Source organism: Serinus canaria, chromosome 1A, assembly GCF_022539315.1.
Source record: "Serinus canaria isolate serCan28SL12 chromosome 1A, serCan2020, whole genome shotgun sequence".
NCBI lineage: Eukaryota > Metazoa > Chordata > Aves > Passeriformes > Fringillidae > Serinus > Serinus canaria.
Genome location: NC_066314.1, coordinates 19,665,483 through 19,691,620, shown reverse-complemented (window position 1 = coordinate 19,691,620; position 26,138 = coordinate 19,665,483). Strand labels below are relative to the sequence as shown.

The following is a 26,138-nucleotide window of genomic DNA, read 5'->3' as shown; positions in this document are numbered from 1 at the left end:
TATTCCGGGCCCCTCATAGACAAGGGTGTGGAAGAAGGGAGGAAACGTCTGGGTGCTTAGAGACTCTACTCAGGGGGTAAGGGGTGGGAATGCAAGTTCCTTCATGTTCAGGAGCGTCCTCAGAGCACAGCCGGGATTCGACAGGTACCCCAAGGCCGGTAGGCACAGACCAGCAGGTAGACCCTCACCGCCGCCCCGCTGGAGAGCGCCGCGGAGGCCAAGCGCCGACCCCGGCCGCGGGCAGAGGCGACCCGGCGGCGGTTCCCGGCAGTCCCGCCGCTCCCCGCTCTTCACCCCAAGGGCCCAGGGGCGGCTGGGGCTCGGTGCCCCAGCGCTGGAGCTGCAGCCTCCGGCCCGGTCCCGGTCCGCCGGAGGGGCTGGGAGCGCCCCCGGTTCTCCGGGAGCACTCGGCCCCGCGGGCGGCCCCGCTTCGCCGAGCCGGCCTCTGCCTGGCTGGCGGGCAAAACAAAGCGGAGACAGGGAAAGGAAAACGGGGAGAAAGTACGGCTCCTGCCGCCTCCCAGCCTTCTGCCTGGATCTCCCTGCATGAGACAGCGCTGCAAGCGGATCCTGACCGGGGGCAGGGGGTGGAGAGAGGAGGAGGAGGACGGACAGAGGGAGGGAGGGAGAAAGGGAGGGAGGGAAGGAGGGACGAACGGGAGCCTCTCTCCTTCCCTGGGCTGTTTTTTTCAGTTTCCTGTCTCGCATTGTGCTCACAGCGGATATGTGCTGCGCCTACAGGTGTGTCCCCTCCTCGCAGCTTTTCCCCGGCTCCCAAGCGTAGGCTCTGGCTGTCGGGGGGCGGCGGCGGATCGTGACCGCCATGTGATGATTATTTCTCTTGGGGCGCTTTCTATCTCCTCTCGCTCTCTGCCTCCCCCTCCCTCGCTCCCCGCCGCTCCCGTCCTTCCTCTCGGAGGTGGCCGCAGCCGCTGCCGCCTTCGCCCTGACTCCGGCTGCGGCGGCGGCGGCGGCGGGGCCCGCCGGGAGCATGGGCTGCCGCCGGGGGCTGCCGTAGCGCCTCTGTCCAGCCCACCGCCACCCCCCCGGGCTGCCGGGGCCGCCGCTCCCGCTCGGGCAACTCGGACGGTCCGTGCCCGCGGGCTCCCTCCCGCCGGCGCCTGCACCTGTTGAAGGTAACGCAGCCCCAGCCCTGCCGCCGCGCGCCGCGGGATGGGGCGCGGAGGGGAGGGGGGAAGGCGGATTCCTCGGCGACTTCCCCCTGTCTCCCCCAGCTCGGGAGCTGCTGAGTTGTGGGTAGAGCAGCTTCTCTCCTCCTCGGCTGCGGGGCCAGGGCCGGGGGTAAGCGGCGAGGGCCGGGGCGGATGGGGCTTTCTGCCGCGCTGCCCGTGACCAGATGGTTTTGGTTAAGGGGCTCCCGGGCGGCGGCTCTGGACTCGGAGAGCCTTTCTCAGCCGCCGTGCAGGGCGGGGAGGTGGGGGAGGCGCGGGGAATCGGCTCCTCCCGACCGGCGGCCGGGGTGCGCCGGTGTCCGGCGAGCTCCCTCCGCCCCACTCGAGGGAGGCTGGCTGCTCTTCCTGGGAGTTTCGCAACCCCGAAGCGGCCGGGGTCAGCAGCCCCGGTGTCGCGGCTGGCACTGGCCCGGCGCCCACCCCGCGCTCCGCCTGCGCACCGCCGACTCGGGAACTCGTTTACGATTTTCCTGCAAACGCATTTTGTCTCTTTGCAGAGGCAGCTTTAAACTTTCTTTCCAAACTGTTAATTAGATACGCTGTACTTTGCTCATGTTCCGTGGAGGCGAATGGGAGTGCGAGGCTGGAAAGGCTTGTGACTCAAAGCATAGTTATTCGGGAGGTGCAGAACATCTTTGCGTGCCGCGTTCAGATGGGCTGTACCTGTAATTTGTGACTTTGCCTTCTCCGAGACTTCGTCCGTCTTGGTGACATCGGGGGGCAGAAGTGATCTTTAACACTTTGGGTCCTTTCGAGGTTAATCAGACACTCGGTTGAATATACAAAGGAGGAAGTGTAAGTTTATCACCCTTCTGAAATCTGATGGAAAATAACATTGCTTTTGTCCGTGAGTTACAGCACTATGGTCCTGACCTTATTGCTGAGCTCGTCATCAAATGATAACTTGCTCGTGAGAGAACTTATGCTTTTGTAACGAAGGCTGTTACCTTGAATGTGATGATGAGCTTATTGAACACCAGAGGGAACTCTGAATAGGTAATTCATTCGAGGGAGATATATGCTTATTTCACTGTTTATGTTCTCATTACAATGGAATCTAGGAGGAAGCATAGGTTGGTAAGTAATAGGCTGCTGGTATGTACCTAGAATTGACTTCAGTTTTCTTAACAGTTTTTTTTCAGAAGACATAAATTCTAAATTTGGGCTGAAAAAAAATTTTTTTTTTTCTTTTTTTTTGCCCTTCCCGGCCAAAGCTTGAAATCTTGAAATGTGCAACTGGTCTTGCAACAGCTATGTACCATGCTCTAGGCAAATCAGCTGAGACCTGTTCACTATTTGCTAGGGAGTGAGATTATACATGCATGTTGGGCTGATGCTTAATGCCCTGCCTGCCTGTCAGGTTGTGAGACAGATCCAGCACACCTGGGTATGGGGGCTGCTGGCTGCAACTGATATGCCAGAATAGAACGTGCTTCCAGCCAAAACAAAAGGGAAGAAGGAAGGAAGTCTACTTCCAAGCCTAGCATGTCTTGTCCTCCTTACCTAGAACACTTGTGGATCTAAAGCCTGGTCTGATTGCCTGTGAAGTAGAAAACAGTCTTTCTTAAAATATATGATTTAAACAAATACAGAAACTAAATGGTGTCAGTGTTTGGGAAAGGAGTTTGAATGGTGGCTTCTAGTACCAAAAGCTGTTTAAATCATCTGAGATTATTGTAAGAAGCTAGGGTCAACCCATCAAAATGTGATACTGTTATTTTGTAACATGAACCCCCAAAATGTGCAACTGAAGCTTTGGATGCTTGCGATAGTCTGTTACAACAGTGTTGATAACCAGGCTTCTTTGATACTCCTGGATTGTCAACGACATGGGAAGGATAGCACAATAAATACACTTGTGACTCTGACTTTTACTCCAGAAGCTGATGCATTCAGCTGTTCATCCTGTCCCTCTGCCAGAGATTACTCTGCCATTCAGGGTTATTTTCTATTGAACTTTGAATCTGCCAGAGTTTACAGATAGGCATATGAATGTAAACTGTGTTTTATGGCTATTCATATTAGTGTTGTGAAGCCTGATAGCATGAATCTCCTGTGTTTCTCTCTGTTGTGACAGAGGGACAAAGCAAACAGTTGGGGTCAGCTGAATTGAGCTGCAGTTGTGAACCATAGTCCATAAGCATCTAAATTCTTCTGAAATGGCAGGTGTGAGTGCAGTGAACTACCTCATACCAGAACTTGGTGGGCAGAGGTGGTGGGGAGACAGCTCTGCATGAGGAGAGGATGTGTGACCTTCTTCGTTGGTTGGTCAGCAGCACACAAGGGTCTGGGTGTCAGAAGGATGTAGTGGATGGTGCACCTGATCAGCCCTTTCTTCCTCTCCTCCTTCATCCATTCCAGCAATCTGAAAGTGGTCCAAGTTTTTTTGTTCTTTTATCTAAGCTTTTCTTTGTTCATCTGACTTGAGTACTTGTTATGTAAAATATTCTCACTAAGGGCACAGCTTTACTCTGCCTGAATTTTCTACAGATGATATTGGAAGTTGGATAAAGGCTTTGTATGGCTTTATAAAACTGGGAGTTGTTTGCCTTACATGCAGAAGATCACTAAGGACAAATTACATTTTGGAGGGAGACCTCTTCATGAATGACTCTTAAGAACAAAAAAGTCCCACTTTATTGTTGCAAATGAGTTTGGATTCTGGCTCAGTTTTGAGAAAAAGATTTGAGCATTTATTTATTTACTTTTATGAAGATGTAATACTAAGCATTTATATTTTTGTAATGGCTAGAATTTGGAAATTTTCATATACTTTAAAATTATTTATTGTATGAAGCACTGAATGAAGATATTTGTTACACTTGTGTCACATTCAGAATATTGAATTACAATTGTAAAATTAAGGTAACAAGCTTAAATTGGGGTTTGCAACTTTAAGCTCTTGCTAGCAAGCAGTTAATGGCAACATTAACTGCTAGAAAAGTAATTGCTACCGTTCTTTTACTGTCATTTTGTTCTCACTCTCCTCCAGTCAGCCTGTTCCACAGAGATATCATGAATATTCACCGAAATAGCTTGGCATTGTCACTTATGCAATTTCTCATCAGATCCAATGTGTTGATGAGCTAATGTGCACTTGATTAAATGTACTTGATTTATGCAAACAAAAACTCTAGGTCCTTCATGAAGTAAAGTTAGCACCTGCACAGCTATTAGTGAGATGAGAGTCTAAATAATTATGATGAAATTAAGTAAACAAACAACCTCGATGTGGTATTCCTCCTACTCCTTCACTTTTACCTTTTTGTTCAACTCAGCAGTGGATATTTATTTTGGCTTTTCTTGCAGGTTTTCTTTTGCACCATAAGAAATTGTAAAGCTCAGCTTATAGTGGAGGGTCTATTTAAATGGCTTCTACTAGGGAAAGAAACACCAAACAATCAAGAAAAAGAGTATTATTAGCTGTAATAAGGCCAGGGGTAACTAGGATTAGTGGAGTATTACCTAAAGAGTTTTGTTTAAGTATGAGTCTAACTTGGATTTGACAGTGGTCAGTTAATCCTTGTTGAAAATAAAATAAAGTCATATAGCCTGAGTAAGTGATTGAGTGGGTGTCTATTGTAACAAAAACCAGTATTTGAAAGTAAGTGGTTTGGCCTCTTACTTTTTAATTGATCAAACACATTTAGAAATAAGGAGTTGAAAACAGACATTTAATTTAACCATCAGTGACTTAATGGTACTAAAAGCTCTCTGTCTATAAAACTGATCAAATCTGGCTACAAAAAGAGGCCTGGAGTCCTTGCCCTCTGCTGCTCTGGAGGCAGCAGAGGGTGGATGGAGGTGGGAGAGGATACATGTTTGCCCAACCCTGGTGCAACCAGACAGACTGGAAAGCTGTTCAGAGGATCTTGTGGACCTGGGGCTTACTTTCTTTAGGCAGACAGTGATTTAGTTATCTGTTAAAATCAAGTATTTCTGTTTGTGTCTCTGCAGTTGAATCTCTGGAAACTCTCTGAGTTTCCATCTCAGGTGGTTGAGGGAAGACTTACTTGTAATGTCTAAAAGTGTCTGTGCTTAATAAATGTTACTAGTAATTATTAAAAAAATCTCAGCATCAGTGTGATGGTCAGCCCCTGCTCCACTGCTCAGCTTTACACCACCATAATGCAGGACAGAGTTTGCCCTCAGGAATGTGTCAGCAGAGCTGTGGTCACCAGCCATGTGCTTGTAGGGACACTTGGTTTCTCTTTGGAATTCAGCTTCCGGGAGCCGGCGCCAGCACGGATTGATGATTAGCGCCATGCCGAGTTCCCCAGGCTCGACAGCCTCAGTACTCATCAGGGGACAGAGTCCACCTGGCACCTTCTGAAACACTTCTGACCTTGTTCCACCTTTGTAGTTAGCTTCCAAGTTTCTGCCTCTGTAGTTTCACTTTTGACATTCCCCTGATCAAAAAGCTTTGCAATCCTGCAAACGAGTGAATTTAGTAGTTGATTTGTTCAATCAAAATGTGTCTTCAAGAAGTTAGTTATCCAACTAAACCCTTATTCCTAGTGTTTCACTTGTTTTCTTATTAACTGGCATCGCTAGTTTAAGACCAGAAGTAAAAGTGAAGGCAATCTGACTTGTCTCTAGGCTCAGCAAGATCATGGCACAGATCTTCCTGGGAGCTATGTGAAAGCATATGGGAAAGAAGGAGGTGGTTTGTTACCAGCAAAACGGCTTCAACATGGGCAAACTGTGCCTGACAAATTTGATAGCATTCTATGACCCGGGTTACAGTGTTGGTGGATAAAGGAAGAGCAGCCAATATCATCTGCCTGGACTTGTGCAAAGCTTGACATTGTCCCACATGTTGTCTAAACTGGAGAGACATGGGTTTGATAGATGGACCGCTCAGTGAATGAGGAATTGGCCGGATGGTTGTACTCAAAGAGTTGCAGTGAATGGCATGATGTCCTAGTGGAGACCTGTGGTGTTCCTCAGGGATCAGTATTGAAACCAGCACTTTTTAACATCCATGGTGACATGGATAGTGGGATTGAGTGCACCCTCAGCAAATTTCCCAGTGACACCAAGCTGTGGAATGCAGTGACACCCTGGAGGGAAGCAATGCCATCCTGAGGAGCCTGGACAGGTTTGAGAGGTGGGCCTGTGCAAACCTTGTGAAGTTCAGCAAGGCCAAGTGCAGGGTCCTGCCCCCGAATTGGGGAAATGCCAAGCACAAGTACAGGCTGGGTGGAGAATGAATTGAGATCAGCCCCGAGGAGGAGAACTTGGGGGCTGATGGTTAACAAGAAAGTCAACATGACCCAGCAATGCAGACTCACAGCTCAGAAAGCCAACTCTGCTCTGGGCTGTATCAGAGAAGCCTGGCCAGCAGCTTGACAGCAACATAAGATAGTTGTGGCACTGTTGGAGTAGTCCAGAGGAGGGCCATGAAGATGATGAGTGGGCTGAAGCATCTCTCCTATGAAGACAGGCTGAGAGGATTAGGGGTGTTCTGCCTGGAAAAGAGAAGGCTTTGGGATGATCTAACTGGCTTTCCAGTACCTGAAGGGAACTAACAGGAAAGATAGGGCAAGACTATTTACAAAAGCATGTAGTGACAGGACAAGGAGGGATGGGTTCAAATTGAAAGAGAGTAGCTTAGATTAGTTATTAAGAAAAAGTCTTTAGTGTGAAGGTGGTGAGGCACTAGAACAGGTTGTGCAGGGAGGCTGTGAGTGAGTGCCCCATCCCTGGACATGTTCAAGGCGAGGTTGGATGGGGCTTTGAGCAGCCTAGTCTAGTGGAAGGTATCCAGGGGTGCTGGAATGAGATATTTTTGAGGTCCCTTCTAACCCAGACCTTTCTCTGATTCTATATTTACGTAATTTGCAGTGAATGGCTTTGGTGTTACTTGACAATCATAGTTATCTTTATGTTGCAGATGTCATTCTTTCTGCCTTCCCAATCCTACAATAATCCAGGAAGCTGTAAAAAACTTTGCCCCTGAGAGCTCCTAATTCTGTGCTGGACCTTCAAGTAGACCCATAAGAACCACCCTTCCAAGTTAGGTACATGGAAGCTGCCTGTGAACAGCATGGTTTTAAATAAAAATCCATTAGATGTTAAGCACTTAAACTGAATTGTTCCAGAATTTACTTTTTTGTAACAAGGTATGTTCATGCTAATTGCTGAACAGACCTGACTAGCACACTTCTGGTTAAACTAGAATTAGGATTAGGTCTGCATGTTAACTTGGATTGAAGGACGCTCTCATAAACCTGATGCTAATCTTGCTGTATCTAGAGGAATTATTAATGTGATAGCTCTGTGTCTTAGAGAAGGAATGCAGAAAGCTTACTGTTCTGTCTATACTTACTGACTGTGTTTTAAATATGTAAAAAATTGAGGAGTGAACTCCTCACATCTTTTCCCCCAGGCCTCTTGTTTATCTTCTAGATAGTTTAAGAAGAGATAGTATCTCTTTCTGACGTCTAAGAGTTGTATATAAAGAAGATCTAGCTCTTACATTCCTATTGGCATCACTTTAGAATTTATGAAGAACCAGTTTCTTAACCGATGTTTGCCCTGTAGGAAAATTGTTATTTTCCTACAGGTCAAATGTATTCAGCCACTGGGAGAAAGCAGAGGGCAGAAAATATAAACCAAATTGATCTGGTAAAAAGGGTGCAACTGAAATACAAGGTGAAGTTTACCATCCTGAATCAGGACAAGTTAGTAATCTTTTGCTGCAGTTTTATTTGCTTTGCCTGCAAAGCAAATAAAAGCTTCTTCTTTCCTGAAGATACAGGGCACTTGGAGTGGTTAATAGTAGAAGGGTATGATTTCCTTCAGCTTGTATGAGTTAGTTAGTTAGTTTCCCTTTAATAGATCTGATTATGCTCATTGCAGCTGGAAGCCCAAAATATGCAACATCTCTCTTAAATATATCAGAAGAACATTAATTTGGCCTTCCTTAGGCCTTCCTTGTCACAGCGTGTGTTGAACTTACACGCGATCTTCATTTAATCATTTTGGGACAAATTGGTATAAACTTAATGTTGGGCCTGTTGAATTGTAGAGCAATAAAAGCAGTAATTTGACCTCTTCTATTTCCAGTCTTGTGTGATTAAGTAGTTAAAAAGCTGTGAAATTTTTTTCTGTGCAGTTTTGACACGCATCATCAGCAACTGGAACTTTTCCTTCATGAACTAACGCTTCATGTAAACTGCAGTTGTGGTTATGATGTGTGCACATCTCCCATATGGGTATATGTGGGTGACTCTGAGGTTTTCTTTTCCCCCACATATGTCAAATGGCAGTGGTTTAGTCTGAAAAGCTTCCACACAGACAGAAAGTGTCTTTGCAAGTACTTTTAAGAAGTTTTTCAAGAGTCAGTAACTCTGCAACCGCAAAACTGGCTTCGTGGCTCGGATTATGCATGTTCTGTGTGGTCCAGGTGTTGTCACCTTCTGCCTACCCCAGCTGTTGAGATGAGAGACCAAAAGACTTTATTTGCCTTGGCAGTCCTGAGTCCTAAGTGGTGGTATGAGTTTATGTATTAGTAGGTTGGATAAAACTCCAGAGAGGTGACGTCTCTGTTTATTAACAGATGACTTCTTGGTTTGACATTTAACTGGGGGAAGATCTGCAAGCATTTTACAGTCCATTGTGCATTTAATTTGTTATTTGGTAGCACTGATGAAAATGCAGAGCATTATCTTTGTGGGGTTTTTTTTAATTATTTGATTGAGGGTTTTTTCTTTGATTTTGGGTTTTGTTTGGGGTTTTTTGAGATTGTCATCTATAGTTTAGGGTCAGTGGAACTGTCAAGTCCCAGAATTGTTTGAACATCTCACTTGGCTATTGCTCACAGGCCAAACAAATTCTGGGACTAAAGCATATCTTACCTTGAAAATTCTGAGAAAAAAAAGAATCCATCTTTAACAATTTGCTCTCATTTGGTTTTGCCTTTTCAGAATTTCATTTTAAATTGCATCTGTTCCTGCCTTTTAAGTTTTCTTGTGGCTATATTAAAGACTTTTGGTTGCTGATATTTTTTTTTCCTTAAAGATGATCAAGTAACCTGTCAGTTGGCTGGGTGGCTTATCAAAAGGACTGAATCTTTACATCTGATTATACAGAATGCTTTTTACCCCCCCCTCCCCCCCCAGATGCTAATTGCTTTTGTAGCTCTACTTTGCATGTTCTATAATTTTCAACATTTCTCTTTTTGAACATCAGCCACAGAACTGGGCAGAGTATTTCAGTTTCACTCTTGCCCCATGCTACCCCAATCATTATTTCCATTCACTCTCATATCTTTGAGCCCAGGAGCCACCTCAGCCCTTCTAATAACAGCAGAAGCTCTGAATGTGATGCTTAGCTGTGAGGCTGTGTTGACCTCATCCCTCTTGCTTCCCTTGCTTCAGAGGTCACAGTTCTCTGATCTGCAAACCTTACCTGCATCCCTTGTTACTAGATATATATCTGCATTCAGAGATCTTAAGATTGTTGAGGTTGGAATGAGCACAGCTTGACAAGGAATTGTGTTAACTCTGTGATTTGCCTTCTGTTTTTATTTCTCATGTTACTAAACCATGTAATCTCCTAATTTTACCATAAAGGACTTGCTTATTTCAGGTAGCTAATAAAACACTTAGGTAATGTAGAGCATAATTCCAGTAATTTTGAACTGCAAAAGAAGCATTACATTTGCATTGTGATGTTACTCACTAATGACGGCTTTTCTGAGATCTTGAAGTAAACTAATTTTTACATATTTGTCCTATATGTTCTGACATCCTGTTTCCAAAATCCCAATGATTTGTTGCTTGTCACGTGTTTGAGCCTTCAGTTGCTGAAAAAGCCTTCAATGTGATGCAAAATCAATAGATTTCACCATGCTTACTCTTATAAAGATAAAAATGAGGAACTTTCTGCAATGTCTTGAGATGCCAGCTACAAAATGACTCCTCACTTGGGATGCCCATAGACCCCTGAGTGAGCTCTTTATGTTTGATTGTGCATATTGCCTAGTCCCTTGTCTTATGTGTTCTCTGAGACATCTCTTCTGTGTCTCTTCCAGCAGGAGCAGGTACACATCAAAAGGCATTTCACCCCGGACCCTATTTGCACAGGAGCCTGAGCCCCAAGAAGTCCCTTTGACTAGCAACGCTTGTGCTGCTCAGGTGGGCTAAGAACTCTTTTGGACTGAGGGTTTTGGTTTTACCTCCATTTCTTCTTCCAAAGTGTCATGCTGCTTGCTTGAGGAGTTTCTTGCATAGAGCACTGCAGTGCAGTTGGCTTGGTGCACCGAGATGAGAGATGTCTGTGTGGGATAGATGTGCTTTAGGGTTTAGGTTGAAATATTCCAGCCTCAAATTTAGTGTAATAATCTGGCATGAAAATGAACTTACTTTGTAATTGTCCTGGATGCTCTCTGATTCAATAGTGATTTTTATGCGTACTTTTGTATCTCCTGGACCTGTAGTGTAAAAGGATACTAAGCAGCTTGTGGATGTGAATCATCTCAAAGTTAGTTATCAAAACATCGTATCTCAATTGCTCAGAGTAATGCTTTCCACTTCACTTTTGCAATGTTTTGCTTGTTGCCACTGTTCAAATTTAAATGCCCATATACTTTTCCCAGTTGTAGCAATTAGTTATTCTCTTTTAATTTTGATCATGATGCCTGTAAAATGAGTAAATGTAAACAGTATTCTTGAAACTAAACTCATCATGCTTTTTTCTCCTACTGATAATTTGAAGAGGCAGACTGTGTTTTCTGTTGTCTGTGGTTTAATTAATCTACTTGGATTATACTTGAACAGGAACTCTGATGCCAGAAGAGGGTTTAGCAACCTTGGAAGTCAGGAGCTTATGAATGAGGCAGCCGTGAAGAGTTACTTTATGTTGTTACTTTGCTTGTTGGTAAAAGAAGGTGTTTGTAAACTCGTGGCCACAAGTGGCTACATACTTGCTTCCTTTCCCTCCCTCCTAGAGACTTTTCTGTTTTCTCAGACTTTTCTCGTGTAATAACTTGGCATGGATAGAAATCTCTGTCCCAAAATGAGATTTTCCAACACCATGCTGGATTCAGTGGCATCAGTCAGATGAAACTGGCATACCAGTTACTGGAATACCAGTCCAGGCTGCTTTCTGAGTAGGTTTGGTGTCCAGACTACCATCTATGCAAGCCACTGTATGCAGTGGGGTGCTGTAGGTTTCTTGACTGGGGACTTCAGCATGGTGGCTTTGCTTCTGTCTTTAGCAAGCAATTTAATTTCTCTGTGATTTTGTAGTGTGTTTTGTTTTGTTGTGGGGGGGAGGGGTGTGGATGGGTGTTGGTTTTGTTGTTGGTATGGGTTTTTTTTCCATTGCTTCACTTTGGGGAATTTTGGGAAATTTGTAGAAAAATAACAATTTGGTGGTATTTTTGTCAAGTATAAATAGGGCAAGTAGATGCTGCAGCATTCCTTCTTGACCAGAAAGGATGGAGACCTGCTAATTCTGTTAAATTATCCCATGTTGCTTTCCCAAAAGCCCCTATGCAAAAGTAGACCTTGCATCCCCTGATTTCCTGGCTTGAACAAAGCCTCCTCCAAAGCACTTTCACATCATGCTCTCTGTATCCATGAGATGGCTTGGCAGGAGGGAGCGTTTTTGTTCCAAGTGGGTTAGCAGCGGGCACAGACCATCATTCAATGATATGAAATCTTCAGTGGCAGCTCTGCTGTAAGTAGTTCCTGCCATCACTGGCCAGTACCTGCTTGGTTGTGCTACCATGCTGTTTTGTGGAGCTGTGCTGTGGGCTGGACAGGAGAGCTGATCTAGCATCAGGCTGTATTTTATGTAGTTGTTATATGGCTTTGAAAAAAAGTATTTAGATGTTTCTCTTCATCTCTGCTGTATTTCACAGCATGGCTGTGCAAACACATGATAATTTGCAATGTTGGACTGAGAAGTTGGAAGGCAATCCCCACCCCACCCCATTAAAAAAAAAAAAAAAAAAAAAAAGAAGATTCAAGACCTGCTTAAAGTAATTCTGCTGCCAAGTTCTTTGTGTTATCAAACCCCGCCTGTGTCTGTAGCTCCCTCTTCCCTTCCTGCCGGTCCCATCCTGGGTGGCCCTATTAGTCAGGGAAGAGGAGGCTTTTGCAAACTGAGTTAGGGTGTTGAGTTTGTACTCTCAATAGCAGCCATGCTCCTGTGTAGCTGTTCTTTCATTTGAAATAAAATGAGGTGGCTTTAAACTAAATACACCCCTCTTGCATAGAACTGGCTAGTGCCCTTATTCTCTCTGGGTGCTCTAAATCGTGTCCCTGTGCACGTCCTGAGGAAGCTTTTTTGGTATCGGTTTTCTTTCTCAGCTGATGACCTCCAATGCACTGCTAGCACTCTCCTGAAGCATTAACCATGCACAGAGTCACTTCCTTTTCCCTCTTACCTCAGTTTAAAAGACTTTGCTCTTGAATCTTGTAAATGGGGTGATAATTTCAAAGCAAACAGCTTCCAGTCCTTTCTTGCCAACTTTTGCCCACAAGGTATGCAAAGTAAACAGAGCAGTTAGGAAATTAGTTATGTTCTTTCCTTCCTAGTGCAAGGCATCCCAGGATGGTTCCTAGCCCTGTAAGTAATGAATAAAGGGAGAGATGGAGAACTGGCATGCCCGAATTGCATTTTAATGTATGGAGCCATTTCACAGATCATTCATATTTTACAAGCTTTAGGAAAACCTTGCAAAATGTTAGGCTTTAAAAAATCTCTACTATTCATATATTGAACATAAAAGTGTTTTATTGCTTGCAGCACAGAGGAAAACTGAAGTACCTAGGATGGGCTAAAAGAAATACAGAGAATTTTCTTCACATGTAGAAAAAAATAGCTTTGAAATTGACTTTACCTAACTACATGGAAGATTCTTACCTCTGGTAGGCTTTTGGGGGCAGCTTAGAAAGATTTTTCAGTGCCACTATGATATTGCTAGGTTTGATTTGGAAACTGTGAGTCTGGATGCTGTAATGGTGGGTATGCAGCAGTTACAGGGTACAATACCTGTAACAGGATATGCAGATGCCATTTTGGTGTATTTATTAAAAGGAGACAAGTCTAGGCAACTATTAAAAAATGTGACTTTGGAAAAGTTGACAAATAAATGGTTAATGCTTAATACATTTAGCTCCATCCTAGGTATTGAACAGTCTTTACTAATTGACTTATAGGAAAATTTGTTAAATGTGAAAATTAGACATAAGGTTATCAACTGAGAGGCTTAGCTGCAAGGTGATGGTGAGGCTGTAAAGGGGAAAAAACAGTATGTGATCTCCTCCAATGAGATAGGGCAGGTCCCAAGAGCACAAGGCCTGCAGGAATTCAAATCAACAGTCGAGTTATAATCTGAGGCCATGAGCACAAACACAACTTCCATTTTATGCTCATGCATGTGGCAGCACAAGTAGGAAGCTGGAGCCCTCCTGGTCCCAAAAGAAGATCCTTCATTATTAATTTTACTCCCTTGGCATGACTCAAAGTATGATAATAATCCATAGTGGTACTCCTCCACACATTTCTATCCACTTCATAAAAGTAGCTCTATGCATGGAGTGTGCTCTACTCCTTTTTAGAAAGAGGATTTCTGTTAACAAAAATTATATAAAATTGAATTTATTATATACAATATGTATAATATATTTTATAGTTGCTATCAAGGGTTTTTAAAGGAAAGTATGGTCTGTCTTATGGAAACTGTCCCTTGATGTTTCCCAACTGAAGGTTATGAAATTCTCTGAAGATGGGTTTTTTTCCATAGAAATTCCTTGAGTTCCGTAAATGCTAACTCAAAACACCTGAAAGAATGTAACAGATCTGTCTTCTGGAGTATTTCATTTGCACTTGTGCCAAAAGCAGAGCAGCAAACTCGGCTGCAAGCACCTAGTTTGGCTGAACTTGTAGTCCCTAGAATATATAAGAAGATTTTTTTAATATAGATTTAATGCTAAGCTCTTATATTTACTGGAGAGAGAGGAAATATTACAATTTGAGTAAATTTTAAAAAGTCATTTATATATATATTAGCCACAAGGAAAGAATAATATGTTCCTGGAATAATTTCATTTTAAATAGCTGTGTTTTAATGCAGCATGAACTCAAACATCCCAAACCACACAATTTTTTTGCTCTTTAGTTCAAATAAATCTTACCTCAGTTTACATATATATTTATTTTCCTGAGTGAAATTATGAATATCCTCTTTACAAACCAAAAAGAGAAGGTGTTGAATTAGCTTCTGCTTAGTGTAGCCCCTTTAAAGCAGACATTGCCTTATAAGATTTGATTCAGCATCTGCTTTTTACCTGGGAATCCTTAATGAAGTTAAAGCTGTCCAGGTAATACAATTACAAATGTGATGCAAATTGTAATGCAAAGCCAGGAGATTGTCAGCCCAGAAACTCTGTGTATGAGCTGCAAATCATCAGAGTAACCTTCTCTTCAGTACATACCCATTCCCATTTTCTGTCCATCTCCTGAGAAAGAAAGGGCAGCAGTAGCCAATGGGAGAGATTGTAACTTCCTGGCTCTACTTGGTGCAAAGTTTAACAAACCACATAGGAGTCCAGATTTTTTATTTTTGTCATTGTGTGGTTGTTTGAATGGCTTTCCTCTTGCTCTGTGGGCAGACAGAAGGTATTGTCTTATCTACTTTTCTGTCACAGTTACAATAGCCCTGCTTTTTCTTCAGACTGGGCCTGTTAAGTCTAGTGGGGATAGTGTAGTTTTCATCTTCTCATCTGGAGAAACCTGGCAACAGACTGCTGAGTGATGGGAAGGCTGACCAATGGGAGCAGTCCTTGCAGTAGCTTTATATTATCTGGCTGTTTGAAGAGCAGATAATAAAACTTGGTGTCATCTAAGTTAGGTTTTATCTTTGTGGTGTGAGGCTGCACATGTGAAAGTTTGAGAACGCTGGAATATTTTTCTTGTTTCTAAGTTTAGCTATAAATACCCATGGCCTACTTAATATTAACCTGTGTACTTCAAAATGAATAGCAGATGACAAGAAGATCAGATTGCTTTCTTCAAGTAAGCTATTGGGAAACTCATGACATTCAGAGAAAGTGAATTAACTGAAGGTGTGGAGATGGAGTACACCAAACCTCAAGCTACCTGCAGAGCACTCTTGAGAGGGAAAGGGGTACTCTTGAGAGAGAAATTGACTTTCTACTCTGTGAGGATGGAGGAAGCATCATGCTGACTCATCTTCCCACCTGGGAGTTGTTCTTCAGTGGAGAGGTCTATCATTAGATCTTTGTCAGGAAATGAGGTGGCTGCCATTTAACAGGAGAGGAAAGTGAAAGATGGATCTGTTACTTACTCAAGCTGGATCAGAACTGCATATCCAGGAGTGAAAATCATGTGTCCAAACAACTTTGTTCAGAGGGTGTCCTTCTGCAGAGTGACCCTCAGGTGGTGTTTTGGATCTATTTTGTACATAAATTGTATAAATTCAACTAAGGAGATCACACAGGTGTTATACAGAGTGTATTTTTATGCAACAAAATTGAATTGTGAACCTGTACTACTGGGTCCAGTTAAAATAAAGTATTACCACATCAGTCATAGCAGACACATGTGAAGCAAATCCTTTGCTAGCATTCCTAGGGAACGCTGCAAATACTTCACTGTTCCTGGAGTGCAAAATCATTCCTCCCTCCTAAAGAGCATCCAAATGCTTTTAATATTGACCTGGAGATTAAAAAAGCTCCAACAACGAAGTGCACAGCTAGCATTCTATTACTGTATTGAATAGCTATTAATATGGCTGCTGCAGGAGATGGGGCAGGAAGGGAAGCCTAGAAGCTCTATGGCTGCCTAGAGCTGCAAACATAACAGCTTCTAAAGTTTTGAAATGCTCCTTCTGCCTCCTCACACGTGCATGCTACCTGCCATCCTGTGTTTGTATTTGGTATGTTGATTTGGGGAAAGATTTGATTTGACACTACAGCACAGCTTGAGGAACCAGCTGTACAGAATATTAATATCTGATCTTATTTCATTAATATCAATTTCAGGCCTGCATTCCGGAGGGGGTTAATATTAAGCTGGTTTTAATCACAGCAATACTTTCCAGATTCCTAGACAAAATGCACCAGCTGGTTTGCACTAAATTTTGCAATGCAGGAGACAAGAAACAGACTTCCTCACAGAAAGGGAACATGGCAGTAAGTCCTGGGAGCATGGGGAGGTTTCAAGCACTGGGCAGGATGTCTTGCTTTCACAGTGAGGTCTGGCAAGGGCAACACTGAAAACCAGAGGGACACCTGGTCTTGGCTGTGTTCTCACCTTGGTTTCCAATGTTGCTGCTCACCTCAGGCTCTTTGCTCTGATCCCACCCTGGCTCTCTTTTTGATTTGTGTTTCTCTCTCATGGCAAGTGGCAAGCTTTCAGGAAAGCTGTGTTTCTGGGCTGGCTTGTGGCTGTCCACTCCACTCCCTGCATCCCACCCAAAGCAGAAGTGGTTGTACAACCACTTGCTGGAAGTTGGAGGAAACATTGCAATGCCCAGTCTCCTGTGAAACCACTAAATGAGGTCATTAGACATTAATTTTTTTTTTTTTAACAATTCAGATATGCAGCCCTGGAAGAAGTGAATGAACCATAGCTTCCTTTTTCCCTCCACTTTTTTCTACCACATAAAATAGCATCATTAAATAGCAGCTATATTGTTTTACAAATGCCTCTATGCGTGAAATTAGTGTGCTTCCCAAAAAAGCCCTAAAACTGAAAGCTCTGCAGTGTTTGTTACAGTAAGTTAGGCCTGTGACATTCTATCCTCTGAGAAATATTCCTGCATGGAATCTCGTTATCCAGTTCATCAACATGCATAATTTCTTCCACTACTCCTAGCTTTGAGTAGAGATTGGATTTTGTGAAGATGTCTGCAGAGGAGTTTTATGTATGGAGCTGTATGAAAAGAAAAGGTTAAAAATGGTGGTTGCAGGAGCCGTGAAAAGCTATAGCATAAACGTTCACTGCTTTAAAATAAGAAAAAAACTGGTGTCTTTTAAATATCAAAGGGATTAGTATTAATCCAGCACTTGTGATTTTCTTAAATCATGTTATTTGCATAATAATACTCACCACCTGCTATATCTTCAAAGCGCTTTTCAGACATTAACTAATTGATCTTTGTAACACCCCTGTGATGTAAAGACCTGTTATTATCCCCGGTCTGCAGATGTGGAAAGCAAGACCCAGAGTAGTAGAAGGAACTTGTTGGGCTGAGGCAGTGACATCGAGGGTGCCATGTCTCTATTGTCCTGTCTTCTGGCAGTTCCTACTTGCAGCACTTCCAGGGGCAGCTACAATTTCTTCTTGCCTGCCTTTAGGAACAAAAAAGGAACTGATTTATTTTTTTGTGTCTTTGGAGGGATATTGTTGGGGGATGTTTGTTTGCTTTGGTTTTGAGGGCCTTCTGCTAAATGATTTTTGTTTTTGTTTTTACTTGCCCTATGGTCAAAGACAGATAAGACAAAAAGGCTTTTTATGTCTTCTTATTGTCTGTGTGCACCACAGTGAACATTGAGAGCTTTTGAGCACTTTTTTCCTTTGTTCAGGACTCAGTATGGTCTTCTTAAAACACAAGGAGATCCATCTCAGTATGAGAAAGATGTAAAGAACTTTACACTGAGGGTGGCAGAGCACTGGAACAGGCTGCTCAGGGAGGCTGTGGAGTCTCCCTCTCAGGAGACATTCAAACCCACCTGGACGTGTGTGTGTGTGTAACCTGCTTCTGGTGGCCCTGCATTGGCAGGGATTGGACTAGATGATCTCCAGAGGTCCCTTCCAACCCTAACAATTCTGTGATTCTCTGATTCCTGTTAGTAGTTTTTTGGTCAAACTTGCCCCTGCTTGTCAGAGTAAGAAATTGTTAAAATGAGAAGTGACAGGGTGAGTTGCTTATTGTTATAAAATTTAAATACCTGTTTCCATGCTGTGCTGGCAGTGAGCAGCCATTCTGGTGCCTGCCAGGAGAGCAGCTGGTGTCTGTGATCGAGGGCTGCTCCAGCAGTGGAAGGCTGGGCTGGGGTGATGTTCCCAACACATGCCTCATGGTGTTCCTTCTCCAGGTGTCTGGGGAGGCCGTGGGGCTGTGTTGTTCCACCCACTTGTGTGTGTGACAGGCAGGTGATGGGTAGGTTCCCCCAGCCTCTACCACTGCTTTCTTTGGAGCAGAGCTTAGTAAAGTGCCAGGGGGGCCTTGGTAAGTGCTGTGTACCTGAGCAAAAATGAGGCAGAAATGGAGGACAGGCAGGTGTCACACACCTCAGTCAAAGAAGAGATATTAAAAGCTCTTTCATGAGTAATAATCTGACTTTAAAATGGGGTATTAAAAAATATATTACAGTCCCTTTAATCTGGCAGTGTCACTTCAATATTTAGTACAAGGGCTTAACATTAAAGTGAAGATATTTGTTTTTACAGATGTTTCAATGGCATTATCTCCAAGCAGGAGAGTAAATCTTGTTGATGGAGCACCTGGAGCCCACCAGTGCAGTTTCAGACCAAACCTCAGGGAAAGCATGTGCCATGCCAGCTTCCAGGAGATGATTTTGGATAACCTGTGATTTCCCAAGTGCAGTATCTATGCCCTCACAAGGGCTGCAGCAGTGACAAAGGAGCAGATTACTTCAATGAGTTAGGGACATGGCTATGTGTACTTACTTTAGTTAACAAGGGGCCAGGGGAGTTGAGGAGGTGGAGCACAGACCACTCTGAGTTCTATTGTACTCCAGCTGGGACAGATGGGCTGTAATCTCTCTTTAGGACACAAATTACAGGGTTTGCAGACCTTTGCATGCTGGTGGATTGTTTGCTTCTCTTCACTCCTTGCAACACCGTTTCCATACACCTCTGTTGATTCAGGACAGAAAGGGGTGCAGCTTCAGGTGACAGTGTTGCTTGTCTCATGAGGTGCTCCCTCCATGATTTGTGTCATTTTAAGGTGAAAGGGGTGAAACCAATGAGTTATTTGTGAAACACTGATCCTAGAGGGAAGGGCAGCTTAGGGGAGGGAGGAGAGGAGGCAAAGCAGGTCATGCTTCAAGTGAAGCTTGGAGGCAGCTGAAGCACTCCAGTGATGGTTATTGTGCTAGTCATGGAGAGAAGGTGGATCATGTAGCAGGGCTGGAAGCATGGGGCAGGGCACAGAGGGTGAATTCAGCTTGTGGGAGGCATTGTGTCAACCCAGTGTGCTCCTCTGGCAGCATTGCATTGCTTGGGAGAAGGGTTTGGCTGTGGTGTGCTCCCAACATCTGCAGTGGTGCCTCACTGCCTCCTTCCCTGACAGAGGGCAGGGCAGGCCACCCTCCAATGGGAGCCAGCAGCACAAGAGTCTCAAAGAGAAGTTGCCATGGTCACAACTGTATCAGTTTTTAGTTTTTGTGGCCAAGAGCAGCAGCTTGTGCAGTGACCTCTCATTTGGCTCTTGTGCTTGGGCAGTGTGGCTGGGGCTGGTGGCAAAGAAGAGGTTGAGCTTCCCTTGATCTTGCTTGGCAAGTACTTTTTGGCCATGAGATCATGTCGGAATTACAACAGGGACAGTGAGGCCCTAGCTTCTGAAACATCAAATGGAGGTATGCCTCTGTCTCCTGAGTTTGGTTTGGCTTAGATCTGAAGCTGCTGGAAGGTGATGGTTCGTTGTACTACTAATGGTAGATGCACCAAAAGGAGTTGTAGAACACTTCTTACTGCAACATACTTCTTGTAATCAGGGCAAAAAAGTTTTTAAACCTGAACCTATAATGTTTCTTTCCCTCTCTCTCTTAAAGTAACCAGAGGAATAAAAATATTCTTGGCACTCAAGCTTATGTTTCAGACTTGGGATTTGTTTTTTTCATCTTGATGTTTCTGAAGGATGCAGGGCTCTCTGCAGCAGTGAATGACATCCTGCTTAGGTCCAGCTGAAGTTTCTTTGTAGGATCCCATCAGAGGGCCTCAATTCTGGACCACAGACAACATCAAATGCAATTTATTCTTGGCCCTTGGTTCAGCCAATTAATTTTTTAAAATTTTTTTATTATTATTATTCTAAATTCCTACTCAGTTTTGGGGCTGAGCTGATAGCTTCCTAGGAAACTTGGGCAGCTATCAAGTCATGGTTAGTTTTGATCTCTTTTCTTGTGGACTCTTCTGTAACATCAGCCCATGGGAGATGTCTCAGCAAACTCAGTTTATTTAAAAGAACATTTAAAATAATGGAAAATAGATTTGGGGAGGGATTTGAAGAAGCCATATGCAGATGGAGTCCATGCTCTGTCATAAGGCAGAGAATCAGCTGTAGTTAAGCCATTCATTGAACCTTCTCTAAAGGAAAAACTTGGTAGCTGTCATTTCTCTGCTCAACTGTTATTACTGTGAAGTTTTTCCTGATGTTTATCCTGCAACTCCTGGATGCTGTTTGGGTCTCTTGTCTTTAATAGACATGGTGAACAGTTCATTCCCTTCCTCTGTGACTAATTTCTCCCTAGCTGAATACTCAGTAAAAGCTAAATCACTTGCCAATAATTCTTGGGTCCTTGAAACAGCAAAAAAGCAAGCTTTTAAACTGGTTAGTGTTCTCTTAAGAAATAATACTGTTTTGGCAACTTATACAGCCTTGAACTTGTTTGTGAGCTGACTATAGACCCTGTAACTGGATAGGTTTGTTTAGTAAACTTTTTAAAACCTCTCACCTATTAAAATCCAATTGTTTCCAGAGTGGGGTTATAAATGGGGTTCTGTGCTCCTTGTTGAATTTTGCTGTGAACAGAACAGCTAGTGTCTTCATTCAAGGGCCTGCCTTGCTTTGTACCGGCTGATTTACAATACAATGTGTAAATGTAGTAGCAGTCTGGAACAAAGGAGAGCCTGTTTATCCAAACAAATTTGAGGGTGAGGGTGAAGAGGTAAATTGCAGCCTGTTCACTGAACTGCAGCTTGAAAGCAGAAGGAAACGCTGGGGAAACGTGACAGGCAAATAACTGGTGGGGGGGAAGGCTTGGCTCAGCGTCCCTGTAATTTTAGGGTAGTGCTGACCCAAGGAGCCCAGGCGAGCTGTCGGGGTGCCCAGGTGCTTGCTGGTCCTTTGGAGGAGCTTCACTGGCAATTAAAGACTTTCTCTAGATGGTTTTTGGGCTTTGCTCAGAGCAGTTCTGTAGTCAGTTGTGCAGAATCCAGAGTAACCTCTTGGCAGGTGTTGCTGCGGTTCTCCAGTCTGCTGAGCCTTAGCTGATTGCTTCTACTTGTCCTGAACTGAAGCCAGCAAACACATTTCTTGGATTTAAGTATTCTGGGTATTTTAGCCTTATTGTTAAGCTTGAGTATTTCAGCTATAACAGCTAAGTCTATTAGCAAAGAGATTAAATTGTGAAGAAGTTATATTGCCTTGTCCAGACATGAAAAATAAATTGTTAGAAATAGGCTTCCATCCAAGGCATGATCACTCCTGCAAAACAAATTGGACAGAAATACTGTGGTGCTTTTCTGTGTCTTGCATGCTCAATCTTTGCACTTCCTGTAAATGAGTTTGCTACCTAATTATGGGACAGGTTAAGGAGGATCCCCTATTCGAACTGTATTGATAGTGCTTCCTAAGGTTGCAATAGAGGCCTGGTTTGCTCAAAATCTATTTTTTATTCTGCTTCTGCTACCATGTAACATTTTGAAAGGGTGATTTCCAGAGCAAGGAAGGCCTGGGACCTGAGTAAGGTGAACTCCTCTTTAATGCAGCTCATCAGCTTCTTGGCTCAGTAGCATCCTGCGTGCTGTGTAGTATTTACTGTTGTACCAAGAAACATGAAGTTCCATCTGTCCTTTGTTTTCCTGCCCATTAAGTACAAAATTCATTTTGGTGTAGCAGAGCTTTCCTCTAAACTTTTCCTGAGTTATAAATTATGGCTTTTCTGAAATCATCAGCCTTGCCTTGTGGGAAGAACACTTTAATTTGGTTTAACAGTAGATGAGTAATCTAGCTACAGATAGTGATTTTTCAGTTCAGCTGCAGTCTGCTTCTTGCTCCAACTGTTCCACTAAAATTTCAGAGGTGGCAATCAATTCCCAGCCAGGCTTGTTTATCCTCCCCTTGACTTTTCTTGTTCTCTTCTTAGTTTATGACACTGAAAAGCACCATCTTGTTAAGCATGTGTGCTGTATTCCTGTTAATGGTTTTCAACACAATTTTGTTAAGTCAGGTTGCTGAACTGTTTTTCCTCTGTTTGGTCATCACCTAGAATTTTAGCACAGATACTCAAATATTTCATGCTTGCCACTTCAAAACAGATGAACACTATCTCTTCAGAAATATATTTTAGCTTCTCATATCTGTTTTGGTTCTTTCCACTGTAAAGTGGAAAGAACTGGGTTAGCATTAGTTAAACTAGTTTATCTTGTTCTCCGTATACATAAATATGAAGTCAGGCTGAAAGTTCTCATTTGGCATGCAGGTCCATTTTATAGGCATCCAGACTTGGAACACATCCTCTCAACATCAGCAAGATCTGTTCTTTGGGTGGGTGAATGGAAGGGCCCGAGAAATGGGCCTGCAAGCAAAGGGGAAGGTGTGCTGAGGCCAGCAGGGAAGCTCCTGTTTCGGGTCATGGAGCACTTCTCAGGGCATTTGGGTGTTAGAAGAGGGGTACCCTGATGATGTGGAAGCTGCTGTCCCAAAGGTAATGGCAGGTCAGCAGATGGAATGCACTGCTCTTGAGATGCTTGTTTTTGTTCCTCTAATTAGTATGTAAGGTTAATTTCCTCTTGAGTATGCGAAAGAGGAAGGCTCAGTCTTCAGGGACTAAAGCTGCCTGGAGGAGTGGAGGGGTTGTTTTGTTTTGCTTTAAGCAACTAAGTGTGGTATGCACTGTTCCTTGATGGAAGGACAGAAACTTCATAGCTCTTGTTTTAAAAGCCATGGGCTATGGGTCAGCCCGTAAATGTTATTAATTTCATGTGGAGTGGCTAAACTTCCTGCTGACTTAGGTAATGTACCCACTGAGCTTGGATAAAAGGTTAGAGATGGCAATTATGGAAAAATCTTTTTCCATTAAGCCTTTGTAAGCTCAACCAAGCCACTGTCAATAATTACACTTTTTCCCCTGCTATTGTGGACTGACTCTAATCCAGACTTGGTTTATTTGATTTTTTTTATTTCTTGAATGTGCACACTCAAGATACATGGAGAATATCAAGCAACATGGAATACACACTGGGCAGATGCATTTGCTGGGATGTACCTGGTGTGTCAAGCAGTGAACAGATTTACAGTGTGTTTGTAAGTGGTCATAATTGGGCTGTAAAATTAGAGGTCTTGTGCCTCTAATTCTTTGTCTCTTAAGTTGAACAAGGCGTCTTGCAGAGTGGCATTGGGCTGGAGGAGGGGGTACCAGGAGGACTAGAAATAGCAGCTGTTTGTTTATGCTAGAATTTTTATTCTCTCTCTTCCTTCTCCCTTTCCTAAGGATAGTCTTATGTATTCCACCCACTCTCATTCCCTTCTGGTGAATGTGTGTGGATGTGCTCCAGGACCATATGTGCTCGTAGAGATATACTTCAAAGGAAATTCTAGACTGCCTAGAGAAGCTGTTTGAGTTTAGACGAGGCCTGAATTTGCCGACTGCTGCAGCATTTCTTTTGAAGAACCACATGGCAGTGCTGCTGTTTCTTTCCTTCAGCACCTTTACACACTGATGAACACCCTTAGCCCCCAAAGCAGGTGAGCTGCTGATAGGTGTACTCTGTATGAACTGAAGCAAGCTGAATTTCACTTCAAGGCATCAGCTCAGCTGGGCTTTTTGGTGGCTAGTTGACATGCTTTAGATTTCATGATGTATTTGCCCAGCAGTGGAGATAATATGAGGTTGTTTCTTTTTCCCCCTCCTTGCACAATGATTTCTTCAAAGATTTTACCAGGTGGTTTTCTGGAAAGTTGGGTACTTGCCCTAGCTGATTCAGGGACACTGTCTTACCAAGCCATTATTTCTGGGTATTTAGGATTCTGGCTGCAGACCAAAAGGACCTTGTCTGTGTCTGCTCTGCTGTGGCTATTCTTGGTTAGATGCCTACTTTCTGTTTGACAAACCTCTGCAGATTCTTGATGGCTTCCATATGAATGGTGTGGTATTAAACTGAATATGCTAAACATACTCCTTGCTGGGGAATGCGGGGCATCTGGTCCAGATTTTGGCATCCTTTCTCTTCCAAAAAACAGAATTGTTCAATATCTAGTCCATTCCAGCAGCAGCAGCTTTTGAACCTGGACTGTATTGAAGTTAAATGTTTGCCAGGAGGTGTCCATTACATTTTGTAATATGAAACATTGACCTTTCATATGAAAGGCATTTCTCTTATATGAAAGCATTTATTTTATATGAAGACATTTATTTTAAAAAGTCCATTTTTATGGGTATTTGGTCCACTACTCTTGAAGAATGAGTGACTGGCAGATGTGGCAGTGGACTTCTACAGCATCTTTCACACTTTATGTGCTCTAACCCATGGTGCAGATCTTCATTAATTTGTTTCTGTAAATGCCAGTTTCATATCTGCGACAGGGTGATCCTGTTTGTAGCTAGCTGGAGGTAAGGGAAGGAAAATAGTTTGATTTTTCACAGGTGTTGCCATGCAGTCATGCATTCCCTTCCCCCGACTTCACTCTTTGGTCAGCCATGAAATGCAGAATGTGAGGGTGTGTATGGAAACTGTCAGCTAAAAAAACACCCTCTGAATGTAGGGAATTGGTTGTATTAGGGATGAGCAGTCTTGCTTGCTCGCACCCTAAGCCACAGCATGAAATTGCTTTTAGATACTTGAAAACAGCAAAAGAAAATTGCTTCTCCCCCTCACCTTGCCTTTGGAAGAGCATGTTCTTGTTAGCTGGGCTGCTTGTAAAGGTGGGACTCTTTGTTATCCCTGAGATGGTCTGTTGGGGTGCTGGGAGGGCTTCTCGCCTCCCTGACCACGTATTTGTTTCCCTGTTATTCACAGCTGGTGGAGTGTTTGTGTTCACAGAATTATTTGTTTACAAATGATATCGTTTCTCCTGAGACTACATCTTCTGATGATGATCAATGGCTCAGTTACTTTTAATAAAGCTGAGGCAGTCAGACACAGGAATTCTTTTGAAGTTGTTGAGGCCTCATCTGAGTCATATAATACCTTAAATGAAAACAGAGCAAATAGGAAATGTAGAAACGAATGACAGGTGTTGGCAGGAGAGATGTTTAGGAAGTTTATAGCTTTCACATCTTTCTTTTCTGCTCAGGGCAGATGATTGTTCTGCCTTTAGGCACAGACAAGCCGCAAATGAGAAGATGGTGGAGAAAAATGTGTAGCAGTGGCATGATGGGAGGTGTGCGATGGATCTGACTGAACAGATCTCCTTCCTTTAGCACAGGCAAAGCTCCTTGTTCTGGTGGACCAGGTTCAGCACTTAGTGCTGATGCCCTTGGCCCCAAGAAGGTGGTCACAGGGTAGAGCTGCCTGGAGGCCAGGACTCAGCAGCTCAGTTTCTGACAAGGACAGATCTCCTCCAGCAATGATTAGCTCTGAGATGCTCTGGCAGGCACTGAGTGGTTTTGGGATGTGTTTGGAAGCTGATTCAGTAGTCTATAAGAGATATTTTCATATGTTCCATTGTCCCTAGCTTTCCTACCTGGGAACATTTGAACATCCATCCAAATGTTTAAGCCATTTGCCAATTCAGACTGCACATAGGCTTCAGCTAAACTAGCAAAGCAGTGGTGCTTTTCTGCAGATTTGGTTAAAAGGTGTCTTTGAACACTACATTTAACCTTTTCTTTCATGGGAATGGATACATTGGGGTGAATGCTGAGTGAGGACTTCTCTGTTGTTCACCTTTCCGATATTATGGAACTTAAAGACATTTATGGCCTTTAAAACTCCTCTAGATTGAATAGCTCCTCAGAGGTGCCAAAAAGGTTGGGTTTCAGGAAAAAACTG

At 43.4% G+C, this 26,138-nt stretch overlaps 1 protein-coding gene across 8 annotated transcripts in view; it reads left to right on the top strand.

The window, feature by feature from the left end:
• Positions 1-599: 599 nt before the first annotated feature.
• The window catches only part of PLXNB2 (plexin B2), a 252,479-nt gene continuing 226,940 nt past the window's right edge, over positions 600-26,138 (top strand). For 3 of the 8 annotated variants that reach the window (XM_030237867.2, XM_030237869.2, XM_030237868.2), the window contains exons 1-2: positions 600-741; positions 10,234-10,336. The gene's annotated coding sequence lies outside the window, so the exon portion shown is untranslated. Of the gene's footprint in view, positions 742-1,075; positions 1,137-10,233; positions 10,337-26,138 lie in introns of those variants that run through there. The other 5 variants (XM_030237870.2, XM_050982943.1, XM_030237871.2 and 2 more) reach the window with 4 other exon arrangements.